At 37.6% G+C, this 25129-nt stretch overlaps 1 long non-coding RNA gene across 1 annotated transcript in view; it reads right to left on the bottom strand.

The window, feature by feature from the left end:
- Positions 1 to 17480: 17480 nt before the first annotated feature.
- LOC143723980 (uncharacterized) overlaps positions 17481 to 25129 on the bottom strand; it is a 44700-nt gene continuing 37051 nt past the window's right edge. The window contains exon 3 of the long non-coding RNA XR_013197210.1: positions 17481 to 17570. This is a non-coding gene — a long non-coding RNA (uncharacterized LOC143723980). The remainder of the gene's footprint in view (positions 17571 to 25129) is intronic.

Genomic DNA, 25129 nt, shown 5'->3' with positions numbered 1-25129 from the left:
GAATGAATGAATGAATGAATGCTGAATGAATGAATGAAAGAATGATGAAAGAAACAGAAAATAACATCCACATTTATTTCATTGATTTGCACAGGCTATGACTGTCCAAATGTTAAAAACTGTCAAAATGTTAAAAATGTTGCAAATTGAAGGGCATATGCAGTTCTTTCATGGTTTGATTCTAAGGTATAATATACATAGCAATATTAGTTAAGTGTCTAGTCGTCACTGGATGTCCAAGTAATATCTGGGCGCTTAAACAAAACCAGTTGAGACCCACCGCTCTACAGGCAAGCTCCGTGTTTGTGTTTTGAGGTTCCATGCAGCAGAAAGGACTCAGTTCCACTGGAAAAATCCTGAGTGGTTGAGAATTGGATGCATGAGAGGAGCAGGGCGTGTGGTGGGAGTCAAATCTCAGCAAGGACCTGTGCAGAGCCAGAGAGTGGAGGGGGAGCCTGGGCACAGCATGCCTCTGATCTCCTCCTGCACAACCAGCTTCCAGTACTCAGCATAACCGACTATATTCCTCCAGCGCTTCCCTCAACACACACACACACACTAAGAACATCTGCTCAAGCACATTAAGAGATGACATTCCGGCTCAATCCATACATTGGAGTCATTAAGCGACAACAACTCTAAGGTCATCTCTGTCTGAGTTAAACCATACAATCTTCCCTTTTCCACATCTGGATATGTCTAACACAAATACCTTTTTGTCTAAGTAAGGAATGAGCAATTTTAATTCAGTACCGTACAAAAGTTTGGGGTTTAATTACAACTTAATATACCTATTTTCTATTTTAATATATTTTAAAATGTAATTTATTACATTTTATATGATGGCAAAGCTTTACATTTTGGTGAATTGGAGGCTAATTCGTATGAATTTGTACAATCTCAATCATAAATTTTCATACAATCTACTTACCCCCTAGCCTAGAAATCTAGACGCACCCTAGCGGAAGCAAAAATTATTTTGCAGCAAAGTGTGGTCTAGCAACTCTCCGTTGGCATTCGAGCTGGAAAAAACAAACTCTGGTCAGGCCAATCACATCGTGTATAGAGTTGGTGGGCGGGCTTAACAATGACGGCAGCAGAGTTGTGACGGTTCCGCGTGATTTCCATGGGTGATTTCCCTGCTACTTGAAAACAAATAAGATGCTGCTGGCGAACAGGGGTCTTTCGAATCGGCTTTGGCTGCGACTCTTGATGACTTGGAGTTAAGAGAACGTCACTTAAGTCATTCTTAAAAAAGGAAGATGTGTTCAAAGTTTTGACGACCGGATACGGCAAAAGTTCAATATATCAACTAGCTCCGCTGGTGGAAAAACACAAGGGACTCACTCAGCCACAGCCATCCGTTGCTCTAGTTGGTTGTAGAGCTGTCCTATTGCGTGCAGAGGGAATTTGAAAGACAACAGTTTATCCCGCCCCTCGGATTGAGGTATGCCAATTGTGAGTTCCCAGACCTAACATCTTGATGTAGGTCTGGCTTGCCAGGCTACTTACCCCCCAAATGACTAGTATGTTTAGGCCGGGGTGGGGTTAGGGGTGGACCTTTACCTTACTTTTTTCTAATAATTGTACATTTTTGTATAAGTAACTTTGTACAAATTCATACAAAATCGCCACCTTCTAAAATAGTCACGATTTCCTGTGAGATCGGGTTGGAATTTTTAGCATCATTACTCCAGTCTTTAGTGTCACATGATTCTTCAGAATTAATCTATATGCTGATTTAGTGCCTAAGAAACATTTCTTATTGCAGTTTTTTTGAATTGCTAAAACACTAACATTCTCTGAACCAAATGCTCAATAGCCTTAAGCAATTTGTCGAATAATAAATCACTCTTTCTGTAAAACCTTAAACAAGTTCAGGCAGTCAGACACCATTTGCAAATCTCATGCACTCTTTTTGCAAAACTCTAAACACATTCTCACTCACTAAAACCATTATTGCACTGTGATGCAACGACAACACAAATATTTTGAGTGTACAGTAACATCTTTTCATTTAGAGTTTTTTTTTATTTTATTTTTTTACCTTTTTGGCTATTGCAGTTACTATATTTCTACAGTATGCAAGTGCTGAACATACAGACATTCATATTCAGTACAATACTATACTTGCAGTAGCCTAGAAATCTAGACGCACCCTAGCGGCAGCAAAAATTATTTTGCAGAAAGGGTGGTCTAGCAACTCTCCATAGATTTTTGAGCTGGAAAAACCAAACTCTGGTCAGGCCAATCACATCGTGTATAGAGTTGGTGGGCGGGCTTAACAATGACGGCAGAGTTGTGACGGTTCCGTGCAAAGTTCCGCGTGATTTCCCCGCCACTTGAAAACAAATAAGATGCTGCTGGCGAACAGCGGTCTTTCCAATCGGCTTTGGCCGCGACTCTGGATGATTTGGAGTTAAGAGAACGTCACTTAAGTCATTCTTAAAAAAGGAAGATATGTTCGGAGTCCTCATCTTATTAAATTTTCACTTTGATGTTATTATGTTGTGATGATTAAATTCAGTATTATGAAATATACAAGAATGATTCTGGATTGCAACATTTTCTGATCCTCTCTCTCAGGGTATCTGCAAACTTTTTAAAGTCAAATTTAAGGCTTTTTAAGACCTGAAGAAATCAAAATGAATACCTTACATTAGGGGTGCGCAATATTGACAGAAATATGTCTCAATATTTTCAAAGTTTTGTTGATAATAAGATGATATTTATATTGTGTTTATGTACTGGTACCATGGCTGGTTTAGGCCTGTTGTTGACAGCTGACTCACGAAGATACATATATTTTTCATATTCTATGCAGTGGTCAGTTCACAGCAGTGAAAGAAATTGACATTTTTTATTAAAGGACAATATTTGCAACCTTAAATTGAGTTCCAGGGGCATTTTCACCCATATATGGACTTTTTTTTTTTTTACTTAGAGGTATGCATCACCTTTTAAGTCAAATTCTAACATTCAAATTAAATTATATTAGAATAATAACACAATGCCACTTTTACCAGTTAAATTAAATCATTAAATCAAAATCCATCTTTGCAGTGCAGAGGAGACACAGCAGCAGCATCAGAACTGGCATTAATATATTTACACTCCATTTACAATTGCATAAATAAAGCTATGAGATATTCAATTCTTTCAATTCTTAATTCAATATTTAAATATGAACTGATTTCTAATTGTAACATTTTAATTACAGGGTACTTTAAATGTGAAACTAAACCCGCCAGTAGGTGGCGGCAAGTCTCAGGGAGTCATTCATTCAACCGATTTGTTCAAACGGCTGATTCATTCAGGAAGTGCAATTGAATCGTTAAAATGATTCTTTCAAAACGCGGATTTCAGTCAAGAAATCATCGCTGTCTTTTGCATTAAGACTCTGCTACGGTTTCATTTTGAAATTCTTGTCAGCGAAATAAAGGGAAAACAAACAATATTGACAATATTGTTTATAAAATGTAAATCACAATGTTAATTTAAGTTAACTGTTATATAAAATAAATATCATATTTGCTATTGTGCACGGGATAACAGCCCTCTTGCTGATGTAATATTGTAATATTGTATGATAACAACATATGATAAAATACAAAAATTGTATACGTCTATTGGGGAAAATACCTATGAGAGACGATGCGATGTCAGCTCGCAGTGCCCACTCGTAGATAGTTAACGTTAAAGTAAAACAATGATTACAATATCATAATAGACAATACACATCGCACACCACTACACACATAAAGAATGAACTTACAATTGAACTGAAATTAACCAGCTTTCTTCTTCTCTCCTGCTGTTTCGCGTGCAGGAGACAGACGTAATGCTGGCGCGAATGTGACGCGAAATGTCACGTGAACAAGCAAATCCACAAAGAACGAATAATAAATAAAAAAGTACGCTAATTAGATAGTTTTAATTTGGAAAACATTTAGATATGTCTAAGTCAAATTGCCATCGAAAATTTAAGACCTTTCATAAGTAAAAATAAGACTTTTTAAGACTTTTTATGGCCTTAAATTTTTAAAATCTAATTTAAGACTTTTTAAGACTTTTAAAGGACCCGCGGACACCCTGCTCTCTATACATAATTATTATGAATGCTCTCTCACCTTTCAACAGAGTGGCAAAAGGCCAAAAATAAACAAATAAAACACAGATATCCATCCAGTGTGGTGAAATATATCTCGACACCCCAGTGAAGAGCTAAATATGCCTTATATTTTACAGTGCTGTCTCGTCATCTCGCCCTCACCATCCCTCTTTCATATTCCTTCCTCCTCTCTATTTCTTGTCCCATCCTCAATATCTATATATCAGGCTTCAACTCCCTCGTTCTCGTTCTGCTCCCTGGCGATCGATGCTGCTCTTCAACCTGGCTTCACTTCAAAGCTTCCTCTCCCCAGTCCGCACTGAAGGTCGGCAGATCCACAGGTAACATTTTTTTTCCCCCTACATGTTTTGCTCTCCCCCCACTCCCACCCCCAGCTGCCCTGGAAGCCCAGGAGCATCAAAGACCAGTGGGCCTGTGTTGGGTCAGCGCCAGGCCCCCTGCCAAGCCCCCCTCAGGCTCTCTCCCATCCAGCCTCCTGTCAGCTCCATACTCAACACCTCGCACCCCCCGCTCCGTTCCGCCCAAATCAGCCCTCCACAACCCCTGCCGAAATCTCACCCTCCCACTGACAAGAACCCTCACATGTATTTGTCAATATAGCTGAATACAAAGCTGGTGATGCACAGTGACGTACCCCAACAACACATACGCCATAAATAAGTGCAAAATGGTTAGTTCGGCTTGGCTTGGCTGCAGTGAAAAAATAATAATCTGTAGCTAGCAATGCTTGAGTTTTCTTAACATTCGCCTTTCAGCAAATCAGGTATGTATAGAAGCAGTTTCCACCTCAGAGTAATTTTTTTGAAACCAACCCTGAAAATGTTTAAAATAAATAGTCACATTGTGAGCTATATATAGTTCAGCCATGAAACTCTAGAGGGTGTAGGCTGATAGGTACTTTACATGCAGTCTGCAAGCAATCATGTCATTACTGCATGGCACAAGCTGATTGGCCTCTGTTGATCCTGCAGCCAATGAGATTGCTTGCTCAGCATTTAAACAGTATGGTTTGCTTGCTGTAAGCAAGTCCTGCAGCAAGCTATCAGAGTTCCTCTGAAACCCCCCACCTCCCCAGCTCCACCTGCCTAGATCTGCTACAGGATTTATGCATGTCTGTCTATTTATGCAGAAGCAGCATATCTTACATTCTCACAGAAGAGTGTCTGTGAATCCATTAGCAGTGTCAAGTCCATACTTGCTCTGTAGCAGCAGCAATAATCAACAGCAGTGTAACAGATCTAGTCCACCAAGACCGTATACTGTAACATCGCCATATTCAATAACATGCTACAACTATTCTGAGAGTTGTCATGATTGAAATAAAGTCATACTGGGACAAGTCATACTGTGAGATATAAAGTTGCAATTTTGACAGTCGCAACTACAAGATTTAGTCATAGTGTACTCAAAGAGACACTGCATGCTTGTAAAAAAAAACATTTCACCTACATGTCAACTAACTCTCAGTATTAGGGTTGAAATAAGTTGACATGTAGATGCAAAGTTACTTATAGTCAGTAGAATGTTCAAAAGGGACCATCAAAATAAACAGTTAGCAGATATTAAGCAGTCTACTAATAGTAATGGGAGTTAGTTGACATGTAGTTGCATGTCAACTAATCTCAATTGTGAGATAAAAAGTAAGTGAGAGATACTTAGATATAAGTCACATTTTAAAATAAAAACGCACAATTGGGACATAAAAAGTGTGGACAATTATTTTAAATTGTGAGATAAAAAGTCTTATTATGAGATATAGGATACATTACGAATCTCGTGGTTGCAACTTTGTTTATATATATATAAGTGTGACTTTATATCTCAAATGTACCAAAATGTATTAATGTTAAAAACAAAACATCCCTGGATGCAGCCCACAACTCACTAAGGGTTAATAACAGCTGAGCCCTATATAAAGTCACACATGAATCCAGCTGTTAGGAGATCTCTACACAGCTTAGCAACAATTCACTATGGGCTTTGGAACTAAATAGACTTGATGCCAAATGTCACTTCACAGCCTTGTGGGAACACAGTTGTAACTGTGCCAAAACTTGATGGCATGTGTATCTTGAGAAAAGGTTTTTCTATGCTATGGTCAATAAGCGCTTTGATGACAAAAAAGCTAAAAATGTAACTGCTGGAAAACAAGGCCAGTGCATCAACTGCGCTCTGTGTGTATCTTTGTGTACTCAGCGTCTGTGCCGGTTGGCTGTGTGGAGTGATGGCATCAGATGTCGGTGTTGGTGACACATGTAAAATCAGAGAGAACAACAGTCGTCTGACAGGGCTGCTGATTCAAACAGCACTGTGAGTGACACTAGCTATTGATGCTGCGCTGTTGCTCTGCTAGCTGAAATTACAGTGAAGCGTCTTATGACAGCGGAAAGCTGAGAAAGAGAGCAGTTGCATCATACACAGCTCAGCTGCTCTGAGATATGTCTGAACCCACTATGTAAATTCATTTAAGATTGATTTAAGATCAAGGTCCAAACGTCCGAGACCACATTGAACATCTGCTATTCAAAACCTAGAAATAAACAAAACAATTTTAAAAAAAAGTTAGTAATCAAATAAGAAAATTTGTGACACTGCCAAAAGGGGGACAAATTCAGTACCATACCAAATACTAAATACTACACATGTTGTGTTTTCATGTTTTATGGGGACTTTACATAGACAATGTTTTTTATACTATACAAACTGTATATTTTATCCTCTAACCCTACCCCTAAACCTACCTATCACAGAAAACCTTTTGTTTTTCTGCATTTTCTGCATTTTTACATTTTCAAAAAACATAATTTAGTCTGAATTATAATTTGTGTTCCCAATGGGGACCAAAAAACATTTTGTCTTCATTATGTAGTGTTTACCTGGTCCTGGACCACATACACACACATTTCATTACAATCAAATTATACACACATAATTATATTACTGGTCTCAGACTGGATATAATTAATATGTATATTTATGAATAATTAGTCAATACATACGTATAGTAACATTTAGTCATAGCTGTGAAATAAAGTAAATGCCAATATTGTAATTCCTTTATGTTTGACTTTTGGGCTCTTATATTTGACACTTACAGAATAAAATGATAAGAAATGTTTGGGAGAGTTGAAAGACTGGACTCAAACCTGCTTCATCCAAATGAACACCACAGCTCAATGCACCAGGAACACATGCGCTGTGCAAATACGGTAATTTCTGTAACAGATAATAAGAGAACAAAGTATTACCACATAATTCTTACACATATCCCAGAATGCTGATGATATTTTGATGAATTATACACTACCATTCAAAAGTTTGAGGTCAGTGAATAGTTAAGAAATTAATAATTTTATTTGAAGTGGGGTTTTTTTTTGTAACTATGTAAAAGTCTTTACTGTCACTTTTGGTCAATTTAATGTGTCCTTGCTGAATAAAGGTTTTTTTTATACTTTCACCAAAGAATCCTGAAAAAATATATCTTGATTTCCACAAAAATATTAAGCAGCACAGTTTGAACACAGGATCACAGCCATCACAGGAATACATTACATGTATAATATATTAAATTAAAAACAATTTATTTTAAATTTTATTTATATTTCACAAAATTACTGCTTTTACTTTTTACTATATTGTTTATCAAAAAATGCAGCTTTGCTGAGCATAAGACCTCTTTCCAAAAAATCTTACCAACCAAAATTTTTGAATATGAGTGTGTGTGTATATATGTGTGTGTGTGTGTGTGTGTGTGTGTGTGTGTGTGTGTGTGTGTGTGTGTGTGTGTGTGTGTGTGTGTGTGTGTGTGTGTGTGTGTGTGTGTGTGTGTGTGTGTGTGTGTGTGTGTGTGTGTGTGTGTGTGTAAAAAGCATGAGACAATGTCACAGAGTGCAAAGTCTTATGGTCCAGAGTGTGTGAGACAGCTTAAGAAAGATAAGAGGGCATGGGTAAATCTCAGATGGACAACATGTTCATCATTACTGAGAGTATGAGTGTGAGCCTCGCCGTACATCCACTCATTATAAACTCACTCAGATTTAGTTCATAAGTCTACTGATTAAGTTCTCCATTCAGTCCTGTGATGGTCCGACTTCATTTTCTCTCTCTTTCTCTTTCCTTTTGGACCGTGACAGTTGAGTCAAGTAAATGACGTATTAGTGGTGTTTTGGGCCTAGCTGTGTGTATGTGTGTGTTTGTGGTAAGGAGTGATGAATTACTTGGATAATAAGGACTCCCAGAAGCAGGCCATTTAACCACGTGGCATCTTTGGATTAGGCACATTGAAAATACAATACTACTTACACACACAAACCCATGACATTGAAAGCTGAGGGTCAGGGATAACATACAAACACTGAGTATGCGGCTAGAGAGCATGAAATGAACATCAAAAGCTCTCTCATTTTGACCTTGAGATGAATATTTAAAGACTGAGTGTACAAACACACGAAGAATAAAAAATAAAATGAACCACCTTCTGTGAAGAAACTCATCAAAAATATAAGTGTGTGTGCGTTTGTGTGTGTGTGTGTGTGTGTGTGTGTGTGTGTGTGTGTGTGTGTGTGTGTGTGTGTGTGTGTGTGTGTGTGTGTGTGTGTGTGTGTGAGTGAGTGAGTGAGTGAGTGAGTGAGTGAGTGAGAGAGTGAGAGAGAGAGACCGAGAGATAGAGAGAGAGAGAGAGAGAGAGAGAGAGAGAGAGAGAGAGAGAGAGAGAGAGAGAGAGAGAGAGAGAGAGAGAGAGAGAGAGAGAGAGAGAGAGAGAAAGTTGATTCTCCATCAGGAAATGTGATATCCTGGATGAGTGCCAAAGGGCAGCTACATGTGCCTTTGTTGTTTCGCTGTCATTGGTGTTGGGGAAACTACTTTGAAACTGTAGCTTGTTGAGCTACTCACAATTTAAAGCAGTTTGACAAAAGGTAAGCTACCCTTTTTAAAAAAGTAGTTCACTACACTACACACAGGTAATAAGAAGTATCAGGGTTCTAGACTGAGAGAAATTCTCTCAGTGCTATTAAATTTTATTGCAGGTTGTGCCAGTGTGATTGCAAAATTGTTCTCTTCTGGAGAATGCACTGCCATTTACTGTTATATGTGGGAAACACAAAAATGTAGTCCAAAAGTGGGACAAAGCTACTTTCTGACTGAACCAGCTGCAGAGAGAGGTAAACCAGTGGAGAGTGTGATGTGAGTCAACCCATTTGAATTCAACAGAGTTCTCGGTTACAAAATCCTTTGTGATTCCCAAATGACTCAGTGCTTCTGCTAGTTGAAATCTTATTAAATAGTCCCAACATTTAAAAACAAAATAAATTAGGGAAATAGGAGAAAATATTAAACCAAGCAGAAGCAAATTAGAAAGATTTTTAATCATCACCACCCTTACAAACATTTATTATGACTACTGTGGTTAATTGGCTTATAATTGGCTTATAATCAGGGGTAAAAGTGGGCCGGAACGGTCCGGAACTGCGTTCCGGCACCTCAGAGAAATTATTAAATAAATAGATTCATTCATCTCAACGAATATCGCTGGTCCCGAGATGGACCGACTGGCCGACCAACCTCCCTTCCTCCTCGCTGAACGCGAATGATTATAAATGCCGCAAAAATGCGTGAAATGCACTCACGGTGGTTGAGCGCGGTAAAGTTAGTTTAATGTTCGATATTTCGCCGGACATTGTTTTCCCTTGCCACTGTTGTATAGGGTCGGCAGTCTTACAAAGATATCAATAGCAGGATTAGTTTTAACATTATGTAACCATTATCAACAATAAATATTCGTTCAAAATCACCGTGCATTAATGCTGCATATTTATACCTGAGAATGCTTTGACGCGTTCCCACAGCGTATGATGCCTAAGGGACGTCTGCCAATTCCACTAACTGCATTAAACGTAGCCTATAATTTGTATTATTTAAAATTACTTTTCAAATTCCAAAGCTTGTAGACGGTTCCTATTGGCAATGCTGATCTAGTAGCCTTGAGTAAATTAACTTATCTAAGAAAATGATTCATAAAACTCATCAGTTGACCCTATGTTTACTTTCTTCACTGACACAGACGAAAATTAAAAGACTATAAGTTCAAAGTTCAGCTTTAGGAGGGGAAGAAATACGGCAGGATAAGGAGACTGAGAGAAAAAGAAAGATTAAGATGAGAGAGCAGGTATTGACAAATAATCTAATGCACACTGACATGGTTTTAAAGCTATTTATCATCCATTTTTTTGGCCTCCAAAAGTCTTAAATTGCACATATGTAGGTCAGAGATATCAAAATTTTCTTGGGGGAGCAGGCCCCCGAACCCCCTACCTCACATTTAAATGCACGTGGCTGTGGGGTTAGGGGTGGGTGGTAGTAATGTGGACTGATGTGGCTACAATGCCATCAGGGCTCAATTTTTGGCCCAGTGTTCAGCAATTTTAACATAGTATCGTCATCATATCAGTGTTGATGGACCAAAATAAAACCATTAAAATATCAAGTAAATAAGTATTGTGTTATTTAGGCACATTGACACTCTTGTACCAAAAAGTATTGCTATACGATACTCAATATGTTGTCCCACGATGAGTCATTTTTCCCTGTTGTACCTACCAAATCCCACTTTAACCACTGCTTATAATATAATATAATATAGTATAATATACACATAAAGTTATACCTGAATGTAAACTCAAAACTTAACTCAAAATATGCAATCCTATAGAATATTGTTGGATTATGCACTGAATTCTTTCTAATTACCATGGAATTTTGTATATCACTTCAAAAACAAAAGGATATGTGTGTGTGTGTGTGTGTGTGTGTGCGTGCGTGCGTGCGTGCGTGCGTGCGTGCGTGCGTGCATGCGTACATTTTATTTTGTTTCAGCTTTATTTCAATTTACACAAATGTTTTTTAATATATGTTTTAGCTAATCGAGCTACTGTAATGCTACTAAAAACCTATAGCTTCAATTAGAACTACTGCTATACATTTAGTAACTCCCTATCAATAACTGTCATCATACCAGAAAACTGAATCAAGCACTGACTTGAGGTAAAGGTGTTCATGTGTCTAACAGAGACGGCCACCTTTTCCTTATATTGAGGCAGTCTAAACACAACTGCCCTTATTAAACAAAAACACACAGCATGTGTCTGTCCTCACCCTTCCATGAGATTTTTGAAAGAAGGAATGAGAGAGAGAGAGAGATAGAGAGAGAGGGAGAGAGAGAGAAGGGATTTCTTTGGAGGAATGTTTAAAGCATGAAATGGACTTATATTTCTCTCTGTCTGCTGCCTTTGAAGTCACAGCTCAAGACTGTGCTCATACTTGTGCTGCCATCAGCCAGTCAGCACTGACATCACATTCCAGAGTCATTAGTCACATGGAATTTATGGCTCAGCTGATTGGCTCAAAAAATATTGGCAGAGCAGAACCGACAGAGCAAAGATCAAATCAAGTACTGCTAGGAAGTTCTGCGCCAACCAAGCAACTGCCATTGAGATGAATCCATCCTCCACTACACCATCTCCAGAACCTTCTACCAGCTTCAAGTAAACAACTGTCATGCTGTTTGAAGTTCTATTCCAAACAAACGAGGGAGAAAAGAATGGAGCTGAACCCAGCACTGAGGTTTCTCCCTCTTAAAATGTCTTCATGTATGAAGCCAAAACTCACTGACAAAAGCCCTTCCCTCTTTTTCTAGGCTGATGAAAGCTGCTGCACTGACCAGCACTCCCTGCTGTACACGTTCACAGCTGGCACACACACACTTCCACACTCTCAGTGTGCAAGAGTTGAGCTCTCATGAAGAAAAAGAACAAGTCTATTGAATTAAACAGGAGAAGCACCTTCACAGCAGATTCTATCTGACCAGAAGTCTGACTCACAGCAACAGACCACACCACGACTGTTAACTCATGGAAAAAGTAGATGATATAGCTTCCAGAAACACAAAAACAAAAACACAAAGTACATCATTTTAGGCATGAGAGTTTATGCTATATTGTGAGTCACACACTTATTAGACTGTCCATCTGAGATTTGTTTTAAATCAATTTTGAGCAAATTCATGAAGTAGTATTCTTCTGCTAGATATACAAATGTTTGTAATTTAATTAATTTAATAAAAAAAATTAACAAAAAGTTAAAATGCTGTGGCAGAAATTACACATTCACATAAATATTGTCAGTCTTAGGAATGCACTGTTATATTTTGGATTTCAACCAATAAATGACCAATATTACAATTTCATGCAATTTTGTCTACATAAATTAGAACACTAAAATTAATCATTTTAATTTAGCCACGATAACTTTACAATGTACAAAATTGGTATTCATTTTGAGATTTGCAAAAGATACATTTAAGTGTTATTAAATTATCAATATTTGATTATTTGACTAATTACTGAAACGGCAGGAACCAATCAGCTGCGCCCTATAGATAACGATGTGATTATGAACAGGTGAGTTAAAGGACCCATTAGCCTGCACCATCTACAATTCCATGCCAGAACGTTGTATTTACGATTGTTACATTGTTTTCCAAAAACAAATCTGTTTTAGCAGATAGAAAATAAATGCAGTCTTCATCAAATAAATGCAGCCTTCTTTCAAAAACATTTTAAAAAAAACTTTACACTTTTGAACGGTATAGTTTTTGTCCAATAATGATCGATACTGGCTTTAATATCAGTCAATAATACATGATATAACCTATAGTACTATTATATTGTGCATACCTAAGTCAGTCCTATAGAGTCACACCTTGCACAGAGCAACTGCTTTAAATAGCTGCCGGTCCGTTTCCGGATTCGAATTTAAACATTTATTGTTTGTCTTTAAATCTTTGAACGGGAAGGCACCAAAATACCTGGAGACATTAGTGAACTGGCACTCCTCTGTGAGGCCCCTGAGATCCTCCGATCAGTTTTTCTTAGTGGTTCCCAGATCCAGATTAAAACTTAAGAGGGATCGTGCTTTTTCAATTGCTGCCCCAAAACTTTGGAATTCATTGCCATTTTGTATAAGATCTGCTCAGACCATTTCCAGTTTTAAATATTTGCTAAAAGCTCATTTATTAATGACGGCTTTCAATTGCTCCGGTTATTAATTCTTATGTGTGTGGTTGTCGTTTCCTTGTTGTATGTTTGTTTTATTATTATTATTTTTTTATTATTATTGATGTACAGCACTTTGGGCAACCTTGGTTGTATTGAAATGTGCTTTATAAAAAAATTGGGTAAAAAATGGGGGGGGGGTTAAATTCTGTCATCTATGCCTCACAAACTACAAAATAAAATAAAATATAAAACCTACTTTTTTTACAATGAAAAAGCACAAGGATTACTGGCTACAATTTCACTTTGTTTACTAAAAAACTTCATATTAGGTCAGATTTGAACCCAGGTCATGCTTAATAAAACCTCAAAAAGAAACGATACATGACGCCCTGGCTAAGTAGCTAGCAGGTGTTTTGCATCATAGAGTGTTGACCAATCAGCATCAAATAAAGGACCAGAACTATCCGTTTTATATCCTAAAAACAAATTATCCTATTTGCACACGTATCAAATCTTGTCATGAAATGTCGTAATTAGTCTTTCTGCCATCCCCACATTATTTATGCCTCTCTGTCTTTCTGTTCATTCCTCTGCAACACATAGTTTGTTGTCCCAGTAGCTGTGCTCAGCGTTAGCATTAGCTCTTTGGGTGTGTGGGCTTTGGGGAGTATGAAGCAGAGCAGTCATATTCATCTGGGTAATAGCGCTGGTGTGGTGCAGGGCCGGCGCTGCCTGGTGAGGGATGGCACTGCTCACTGCTTGCCTGACAACCATGAATCACATGCGGCTACTCTAGAGCCCCGCTCTGCCATAAAACAAAAGATGGAGATGAAAAATGCAGCAATTAAGTGATTTGATTTCTGCTCTGCCCCTCCTGTCCCTTACCGCCACACACATACACAAACCACACACACACACATCAAATCTCTCTCAAGCTCATTCTATAACACATTACGCACTATGATACAATCACACTCTAATGGCCTAGAGCAGGGCCACTGCTAAAACTCACACAATGAATAATCTATACTACGGAGCACAGCCGGTAAGAACTTTGTATCGTTTTCTTGAACTTTACACCTATTAATGTCAACACACTTCAACAATTGCTGACAATTAAAGTCACAATTATTAAATTCTTGAGCATGCTTTAACTGCAAACTAAGTGAACATGAATACCCCAACCCGCTAAGTGACGTATTGTGCTGTAATGACAATTTCCTACATTTGTGTAATTAAGAAACGCATTAGCAGCACTAGTGTCAGCCTCTGGGGGGCGATGAGCTGCAGCTAGGGCCATGATGGAGTGCATGAGGACCATGTGTACTCACTCAACCCTGGAAACCTCATCCATCCTGGCCTGCTCCATGCCTCTGCCACGAGCACATCCAATTCACCAACTAGGTAAACACAGAGCTGCACGATCCATCACTACACTCATGTGTAAAGCAACGACTATGCATGCACATTGATATAAGCACTTTACTTATGGCAGTATTGATAAACATGGCCAAACAGTTATCAAATTAATGCCTCTGAGTGTACATTCAATTGATATGTACACAGATATACATCTATAATCAGTTTGTACAAATATATTATATCTATATTAGGGATGTACAGTAAAATATGGAATATGTATATAAATGAATATAGTATATATAAAATATTATATTTTTATACTATATTATATTATATTTTGAATACATTTACACCTGGAATGTCAACTCAAAATGCTTAATGCTTAGTTTCTATAGGATAAAAAATGCAATATTATTGGTAATAAATCATAGTTATTGGGGCCAAATAATAATCATCTTACTATTTCTGTTGGATTCTGCACTTGAATTCATTTGTTTAGCTATAATGAATGAATGAGGCATTTATATAGCACTTTTCATATGTACTACTGTACACCCAAAGCGCTTAATCATAATCATAAAAATAATAATCTTATCAGGGGATCTCTCCTCAACCACCACAAGTCAAATAATAACAACAAAAAGTAATAATAATTTTCAATATTAATAACAAAAAAGCGACCAATTTGACGTTCAATATATATATATATATATATATATATATATATATCGGTAGTCAAGTTAATGCACTTTTAAAATTCCAATTTTTAAAATACACAGGAAATGCACTGAACTAAATGCAAATATGCTATAATTTCATATATAATCATAGTAAATAACAAAAATGTTTAATTTGTGGGTGTTTTCATGTTTGTTGAGGTTTGATGACATTATAATAATAATGTTCTGTTAAACATATAAAATTGATTGGATGAGTTAACTTCAGCAGCTCTAAATGATATATTGTATCTAAATGGGTTGTGTGGCTAGCTTAGTGGATAAGATCTAGAAGTTACCGACAGACTGTAGATTCAAACTCTGCATGGATTCGATCCATTATATCACGGTATCACCCTTGAGCAATGCAGATAACCTCAGGTTGCTTCAGATTGTCTCAGTAGTAAGTGCATTCAAAAAGCAGCATCATCAAAATTACAACTTAGTAAATTAGTAATTATTGCAGGAAATACAAAAGAAAGCATTGGCAAGGCACCCTTTTACAACAATATGTACTACATGTAAACAGTCCACCCACAATTAAAAACCTCAGTGCATTAGTATAGGCTTTAGGCTATTACAGTAATTATGAGCCAGATATTCCATTTGAAAGCGTAAAGACTGGTGTTTAGCTGTGTGTCATCTAATCCAATGGTCTTCAAATTGAGATCTGCCATTGCCCCTGATCAATGGCAATAACTTGATATTGGCTGAATTTTGCAGAGAGGTTGAAAGAGCCAAAGAAATATCAATACAACAATGAAAGTGTCGGTCACGAGCAAAGATTTTTTTTCTTTTCCAAAACACATGGCAGAAGTTGAATGCAACCACATGCATGCACACACACATTTACACACACTAACATATACATTTATGTGAACTAATGTGCACAAATGTGACACACAGATGAGGGGGGGGGGGGGGGGGGATCTACCAAATAAGAACATAAAGTGGGGCAAGTCCAATAGCTGTATAAGAGCAGATTATGTCTTTAAAAGTTGATACTGTTTCTGTCAGCCAGAGATTAGTACATCACATCACAGATGTCTTATATTTCACTTGGAAAATACCAAGTAATGTTTTTCAAACTCTTTGTGAATGTGTATGTGAGTTCTCAGCTTAATAGGCCTCTAATAAGACTATTTTTCCAGATCCAGATTGAAAAGTGCCAACCCTTCAAAAAGGACAGATTTCATATGCTCTAAAATGTTGTTCAGATGATAATAAACTCCATTAGAAAGGCTTTAAAGGAATGAACAGCCACAAATCAGTTTGTGTGCATTTATGCGTGTGCATACACAGCGGGTATGTTAAATTTGTTGTATGCACTATATACTCAACGCTGCAGCCATTCTTCTGTGGTCAGTTTTTTCTTTCAGGTCACTGACATGGCGAAGCAGCAGTTTAAAGAGAATCTTGCAGAGTAAGTCAAATCTAGTTATACTGTCAGCATGTTTATAGCTAGCTACCTTAACATTAACATATCTGGTTTCATAGGTAATTATATCACTTCATTGAGAACTGATATTCGTTACCTTAATAGGAACAGGATGTTAAAGCGTTAGTTCTGTCATCATTTACTCACCCTCATAGTGGCTTTCTGTCTTCTGTGGAACACAAAAGATGATAATTTGAAGAATGCTGGCAGCCAAATCATTCTGGTTATCATTGACTTTCATTAGTATAAACACACACACAAAAAAAAAACACTGAGAAAATATCTTCTTTTATTTTCCCACTATCTTTCCAATAACGAAAGTCATACAAGGTTTGTAACAAATTAAGGAAGAGTAAATGGTGAGAGAATTTATTCTTTGGGTGAAATACTGTAAACGCTTTTTGTTTAAACCAGGAGTCAGCAACCTTTTTGACACACCTGCCATTGTGTATTTTTCTTGATCATTATTGTGCCAAATTGACATGTAAATATGAGGAAATCAACATTTCTAAATTAAACAACTAAATAAAATAAATGCATTTAAAATTAATCTCTCTTGCTTTAATAGCTTTCATGCCAACTGTTGCCCCTGGTGTCACATAAATCGCAACCCCTGGTCTAAAAAAACAAAACAAAACAAAGGCCGGGTTTCCATCCATGTATTTTTATGCAAAGTTTGAGGCTGGAAAAAAAATTCTGGATTGAAACGCAAAGATCCGTGACAAAATAAACAACTTGCATGGAAACATATTTCGTAATGGACTGCATACCTGCAACATGAGGTAAAGGAAGCCAGTTCTATCAGATCATGGGTTGAGAAACATCCACCAAGAGTTCAGGGTACAGCCAGTGTACTATTGAAACCATTCCTGCAGTGGAGAGAACAGTCAGCATTAATGAGGAAGAGCAGGAAATGGTGAGTGTGTGCTCTTCCTGTTCACAGGCCACAGAGGTGAAAAGAAAAACCCTATTGGCTGATAAGAAGGGTGATGTCACTGAATTAGAGATTATTTCAGTTCAAACATACAGCAGAACTGCATAATTCACACACTCATGCATGTAGGCGCTGCCCACCCCACACACACAAGCAAGAATTGTTTCAACACTACAAGCACCCATATACACACACACATATACACACTCCAATGAATCCACCCAAGCGGCAGCCCCTCAAAGTAGCGGTATGAGTAGAGAATGGAGTAAATTAGCTAGTATGTGTGACTGGAGCGCTCCAGAAATAGCCTGGGTAATGTATTATCATAGCGGCCGGTGCTTTGCACAATGGTGCCCTTAATAATACAGTTCATTTCTGCTGAAATAAATAAGGGCTCCATTTCCATCTTATTTCATGCAAATGATTGCAGCCCAAACAGGTAGAGGGAGTACTGTGTGTGCGTGTGTGAGCAGTGAAGGGGGGTGTCATAGTGTCGGGATGCATTCAAATGAGCTCCAGGCCTCTAGAGTGTGGCAATGACTCCCACGCCACCTTGCCAGTCGCTGACACACACTCACACACAGTCGATATGGCTGCCGTTACACACACTGCAGTGCTGCCAATATCAATTTCCTTGAATGCTCCTCAAGAGAACAGCACTCTCAGGAAGACAAAGAACACTGTGTCTCTTTTTCCTTTCTCCATATGACAAACAATCATAAAGAAAACTGCATTTGGTGCGCTGAGGTGACAAAATCTGAAAAAAATGCAGTCCTCCGAGGACGGTTCTTTAACCCTTTCGTCAAGATGAAACGGCAATCAAAAGCCATTTTACTGTACTTCCTTAATGTGATGTATTCCTGACAGGATCTTCAATGAGGGGAAAAAACTATAGGGCAAACTCTGATTTAATATACTGGAAATTGATTGGATCATGAATAAGTGTCTTTATATGGCAGGTCTGTGTATGACAGAATTTCTTTCCTTTTTTTTAAGGGAAGATTACAAGAACATTTTAGATAAACAAGATTTTTTTTTTAAATGAATGGAAGATGGAAAATTAAAAAAAAAAAATTATTTGTAATACTTGTTTTAATAAGTTGTATGAAATTTTTGGAAAAAATTTGTTTTATAATGAATGAAATGTGGGACGATATTTTTTTAAAAGTTAAATTAAATTGAAAGAAGATTATGAAGGTAATTTTGAAAGAAAAAAACATTTGAAAATAAAATGTACGTGTTCAGAAAGAGTACAAAAGTAAATTTGCAATTTATTTATGAATGAAATTAGAGAAGTTTGAAAAAATATCAGATTGTTTAAAAAATATATGATTTTCTTTAAAATTATGCTAAAAAATGTTGAAGTTTCATGTTCTCACGTCGACGTTAAAAATGTGTGTGTGTGTGTGTGTGTGTATATATATATATATATATATAAACACTCATTTTTATTTTATTTTTTTCTCACAGATCCCATTTTACTTCTATGTAAAATATTCAAAAAAAGATCATTCAAATCCATTAAGAAAGTGGTCAAAAAATGAGAGGGCTTGATGTCAGAAGAAAAGGAAAGTCATTTCAAATACGGAGCAAGTTAGTAGCTACATTTTGATACACAGAACATGCATTAAGGAAGTAAATAGGGTAACAATAAGGCAAGTAAGATAGGAACAAAAAATACACGCCGATTTGTTTAGCACCAAATCTAAATGGCTCTGTCTGCTACATTTAAAAGAGTTAATGACTCATTCTTAGGCTCCAGTATTTAAACCTTTCAGTTTCAAGATTCAGAGACTATACAACCTTACTTCTTTAGACACCAGTTTTCTATCTCTCTCTCCCTCCCTAGTGTGACTTACAGCAGGCACGGGCTGCAAAAGATTAGATCATAAATTACCCGCCCAGAGATCTGCATCTCTTCCTCATCTCTCACTCCATCCCCACACCTCATGCCCCCTCCCAGTTCTTCTCTCCGCCCCATGTGCCCCTAGTCTGCTTTCATTTTTCATTACAGTGCAGTGTCCAAGGTTGCAGGGCCGGTGTGTGACTGTATCAGGCGCAGAATTGCAGAGAGTAAAGCGTTCTAGTGGGCAGAGTCTGCTTGACTGAATAAACCCCTCTCCTGGACTTAAAGCTGTGGGTGTGTGTGAGCAGCTACCCGCAGCGTCCAAAGAAATGAGTTGAGGTGCGAGGTATGTCACGGGTCCATCACACAGGGCTTCCCGCCACACACACACGATCACCAGTCGCATGGGCTCCGTGTTTGAGCCAGCCTGCATTTAAATTGAACTGACCCCTCCTGGCCCGATGCCCCTTCCTTCAGTGTCTCTCTCTGCGTGAAATCAGATTTGTGTGCGGCACTGGCTGGTGTCTGTCGAACAGTAAGGTGATTTATCAGGAATGCAAAGAGCATGCAGAAACAATCTTTATTGCATCCATTTCCTGCTTGTCAGCCGGGATCATGTTGGCTGTTCATTAAAGGGCCGGTACGGCACGGTGCCGGCACAGAGCAGGTGAGAAGAATGTGTCTCGATGGCGTGATAGATTGGCTGCTCCCCTGCCGTGACAGCAGCTGGATGGATTAAACAGCGGGGGGAGGAGGAGGAAAGAACAGAGAAGGAAAAAAAATGCTGACTCCGACGCTCACCTCCGTCACAAGAATTTCTACGTGGCCGACGAGTGTCATTTTGACCAAAACACACCACAGCCAATGAGCTGTGAAAGTCCATGTGAACATACACAATCACACTTCAGTGATGTGGTCCAGAGGTTCTAATCGTTTATTATCGTAATTAGTATTTTTGTCTTCTTTTCCAGTAAAAATATATACTGCCCTAAAAAAGACAAAATTACTTGTAATACAAAAAAAAAATGACTTTTGTCCAAAGAAAATAATGAAATAAGATTACTTTTTAAACCACATTGGCACATTATCCTCATTAAATAAAATTAAGAGAAATAAACGTACATATATCAGGAAATACACTACTGTTCAAAGGTTTTGTGGTGGAAATATTTTTTAATGAGTTTTTAAAGTCTCTTATACTCACCTAGACTTTATTTATTTGAAAATAAATTTATTTCAAAATATAGTAAAATTGTGGCTATATTATTAAAATTCAACATAACCATTTCCTATTTTAATATTTCACAATGTAATTTGTTCATGTAATGGCAAAGATAAATTTTCAGCAGCCATAACTCCAGTCTTCAGTGTCACATGATCCTTCAGAAATCATTCTAATAGGCTGATTGTTGCAAGTAACATTCTTATTATTATAAATAAAAAAAATATTCAGAATTAATTTGAAATCTTTTGTTATATAATAAATGTTTTAATTTTTACTTTTGATAAATTTCAAGTGTCCTTGCTTAAGTATTTATTCATTTTAAAAAAAGTTCTAATGTTTGAGCACCCCCACCCCAGTACCATCCTCTCAGAACACCTTAACAATTGTATGACAACAAATAGTTACCTTAAAATGTATAATTTATCAATTCTTAATCATATGACTAAATTTAGCAAAATCATGAAATCAATACATCAATTGGGAAATTCTGTGGAACACATTGTGATATACAGTATGCTTATTTGATTCCTTACAGCCCATTTCCATTCAGCTACATGTGTCAGTATTACTTCCAATGTACAAATGAAAACGTTAAAATTGAGATGTGTATCTAACATTCCACTATTTATCTTTAGCTGCTATTTTGTTTGGGCTTTGCAACAGATGATCAGAAAGAAAAGATAATCCCACTTTGTCTATCAGTGTCATATCCTGTAGGGCAGAGGTTAGCTTAAGACGACACACCTCCCACTGACACCACTGAGTCTCTGTGCTGGATGTCTTTGTGTGTACCGATCCTGTTCTGAATCATGATTTGTAGCTAAGAGATACGGTACAGACAAGCAGTGACAGCAGGTTGGCAAATCAATGCAAGTATGCATGTGTGTGTCAGGGGTGTTCTCTCAGAGGGGAAAAGACTCCACTTCCCCCCTTGGAAAAATAAATAAATTATATGTGTGTGTGTGTGTGTGTGTGTGTGTGTGTGTGTGTGTGTGTGTGTGTGTGTGTGTGTGTGTGTGTGTGTGTGTGTGTGTGTGTGTGTGTGTGTGTGTGTGTGCATGTATAGGTATACATGGCCGCGGGAACTAGGGATGCTGGAGCACCCCCTTACGACAGCTGTTCAATTCACCTTTATCTTTTTATGACTTTAAAGGAACACTCCACCGTTTTTTGAAATTGCAGTTATTCACCCACTCCCCTACATTTAGATAGGTGGGCAAATGCATTTTTGTTTTAGTGCATGCATTGTCTTAGTCTGGCAGCGCCGCCGCTAGCTTAGCTTAGCATAATGAATGGAATCCTTTGTTGCCGTATAGCATGTTGTGAGTAATAGACAACAAACAAAAAAACTAATTACTTCTTGTGGCCTGCTTATTCACAACAAGTACAAATAGCAATGCAGATTAAGACTAGGCGATTTCCTAGGCAGATTTTGACTTCGGACTATATGGGGGGAAGCACAGGCGAAGCACTGCTACTTGGGAGCAGAGATATCACGCAACACCTGAAATAAAGCTTGCCGCAAAGAACCGGCAAAAGTAGTGAATATGCATGAAACATTTGAATTGTTTATTAAAAAACTAGCGTTTTCTATGTCAGTGTTGGCTACAAAGATAAAATTTGACGCAGTAGTGAACACGCCTATAGAGAGAAATTCACACGTCATATGAATTAGCCTACATTAGCAGAGAGTAGCCAATTTATTTGAGGTTTTATTTGTTTTGTTTAAAAGTAGACATTTCAAGCTTTCTATAGATAGGTCTGAGACAAGTAGCTTAGATGCTGAGTTTCGGTTCATTTATGAGACGCGCTCCAGTTGACATGCTCCAGTTCACGCGCTGGCGCCTCCGTATCCTGAATATATTGTCTACTACTAGGGCTGTGTTGAAAAAATCGATTCACCAATTCTGAATCGATTTTGATAATAATTTCTAAAGATCGATTTGTAACTCAGAGGATCGATTTAATAATAGGCTTACATTTTCCCCGTGAACTTTAACTTGCCGCGACTGGGAGATCCCTGTATGCTCATTGAAAGGCTTTCACTCAGCGCGCACATTGTTACGACAACGGGCTTTGAGTGAGTCATTAAACCGTTCATTCAACGAACACGTTCAAAAAAGCTGATTCATTAAAAGAGATGTAATGAAATAATGTGTTAATTATTTTTAACTTTGAGTTCCACTTTTCAAGGCTCAGCTGAGCAGCAATGCGTCGCATGGGTAACGCTGAAGCTGATGCTTCACTTATTAGAGACCAATAATGCATTGATTCAATGCGTGACTCGCTGATTTTATTTTCCCGCGGCTTCCTCGCGCTGTGGAATGCTGACCAGCGCTGCTGCAGACGCGCATTTATGGCAAATACCCGTGACATGAAAGTTAGAAGGATGATACGACAAATAATTCGCTTTCCTTTGACACAGCAATACGAATTTTCACGAATACATATGACTTCAAAGACAGACGCAGGTAATTGCACGCGCTCTGCCGATCTCTCTCATTCACTGTCTGTGTGAAGCCTCTGTAGGCTACACATCACCACGATAAACAGTCTTGTTTGTTATCATTATGAACTTGTTTAACATTCAATACACATGCATGAAGTTCAAAACAAGAAGGGTATAGCCTTATAAAAAAACGTGAATATCGCGGTTGCTGCGGTTACTTGCAATCCTCTGCGGTTGACTTGTCAGTAGCGCGGTACTACAAGATTGCGGTAGCCTAATCGCGATAGCCCTAGTACTGCTGCTGAAATACCTCTGCGTCCTCTGTCGTCTACACCAGTGCAAGTTTGTGAAAGCAGTTGTATCAACACTCTGGAAGGGTGATTGTTCTTTACAACCATCATTACTCCATTAATTTGCAGTTAAATGTCTATAATAATAGTATCAATATGTTGCATAACTACAGTCCTGTAATTCAGGTAACAGCTGGAAAAAATGCTTTTTTCTTAAACACTTATCTAAATCTCGAAGATCGGATCAGATCAGATCGAATCGAATAATGATAATCGATTCAAGATCTTGAGAATCGGAATCGAATCGATTCTTGAAATTTGAATCGAAACCCAGCCCTATCTACTATATTTGCTTCTTATTTATTAATCCAGGTAATTTGTTGATGAAAAATTTATTAAAATGAAGATACGATTTATACAAAAAAAAATTCACTTTAAAGAAAGGCTTTCTACAAAACAAAACTTAAGTTGTGTTTATATTATCATTATAAATTAATGACTTGCTATTAAAGGGTTAGTTCGCCCATTTAAGACATGAAGTTGTATGCAATCCTTACCAGCACTATAGTGCATACACACTGACCCACTCAGTTGTCACCTCCCTGGAGTTCTGGCCGCTGGAAGTTTTTCAATAAAGTACTCCCGGTTATTTTCCGGGGCCACAAAACTGTGCGTTTTTACGTGAAAAAATGATTTGCGTTTCAAACCTTGATTAATTTACCACACAAAAAACACGCCGGTCAAAATTCATACCTCAGTTTTAATCGGGACTATTTTCTATCCATTTCTATCAATCCGCGCTTTTTGATAGAAGCGCCATCACTTGTTGATAAGTGTAAGGTAAATGGTGTTACATACATACTAGAAACTGTGTAATCATCATCAGAAGGATCATGAGTTTTGGCTAAAAATCTAAATTTATTTACACACCAGTGATGTTTGTGTGATCTCCTACCACAAAGACATTGTGAAACTAAAATGCCTCAATCTCTCTCTCTAACCATTAGCTGATTAATCTGTTCATTAATCTAATCTATCCCTTGTGCATAAAATTATGATGTGTAACAATACACAATTGCAACAGTAATGAGCGTCACTAGTTATTAAAGTAAGGATTGTTTGCTTTGCCTTTTCATTTTTAACTTGAAATGACACAATTGCCAAAAGCTTATTTAATTACAGGCTTATTCATGTGTATGAATACGCTCACCTCTTCCGAAAAGAAAAGGACTTGGAAGTCAATATCGTATTGACATCATATCAAATCAGATCAATATCAAATTCAAGACATAACAGACCTAGTGACGGAAAAACTGAAGCTGTTCACACACACAAAGTCACTTCACATACAAGCAGACACAAACCTACAGAAAAACATTAGCATGCACACACACTTTCTCTACAGACCCACAAGCATCACAAACGTTCACTCTACACAGAGACATAGTAGCACATACACCTGAGAGAAACAAGTGTGTACAGCCATGTTATTCACCATTTTTTACAGCCATGTTATTCACCAGATATTCATGATTTAAAATGTCACATTTTTCACCATATATGGTGGCAGTTAACCAATTATCATGTTTTAATGTTAGACATTTTTAGATAATTTTTCTTTTAAAACCCCAAAAATATTTTTACACATTAGCACATGCACAAACACTTGCACCTGACGCATCAC

Source organism: Siphateles boraxobius, unplaced genomic scaffold (assembly GCF_051911475.1).
Source record: "Siphateles boraxobius isolate OS27281-9 unplaced genomic scaffold, OSU_SipBor_1 12, whole genome shotgun sequence".
Classification (NCBI taxonomy): Eukaryota; Metazoa; Chordata; class Actinopteri; order Cypriniformes; family Leuciscidae; genus Siphateles; species Siphateles boraxobius.
This window is presented reverse-complemented; position numbering and strand designations above follow the sequence as displayed.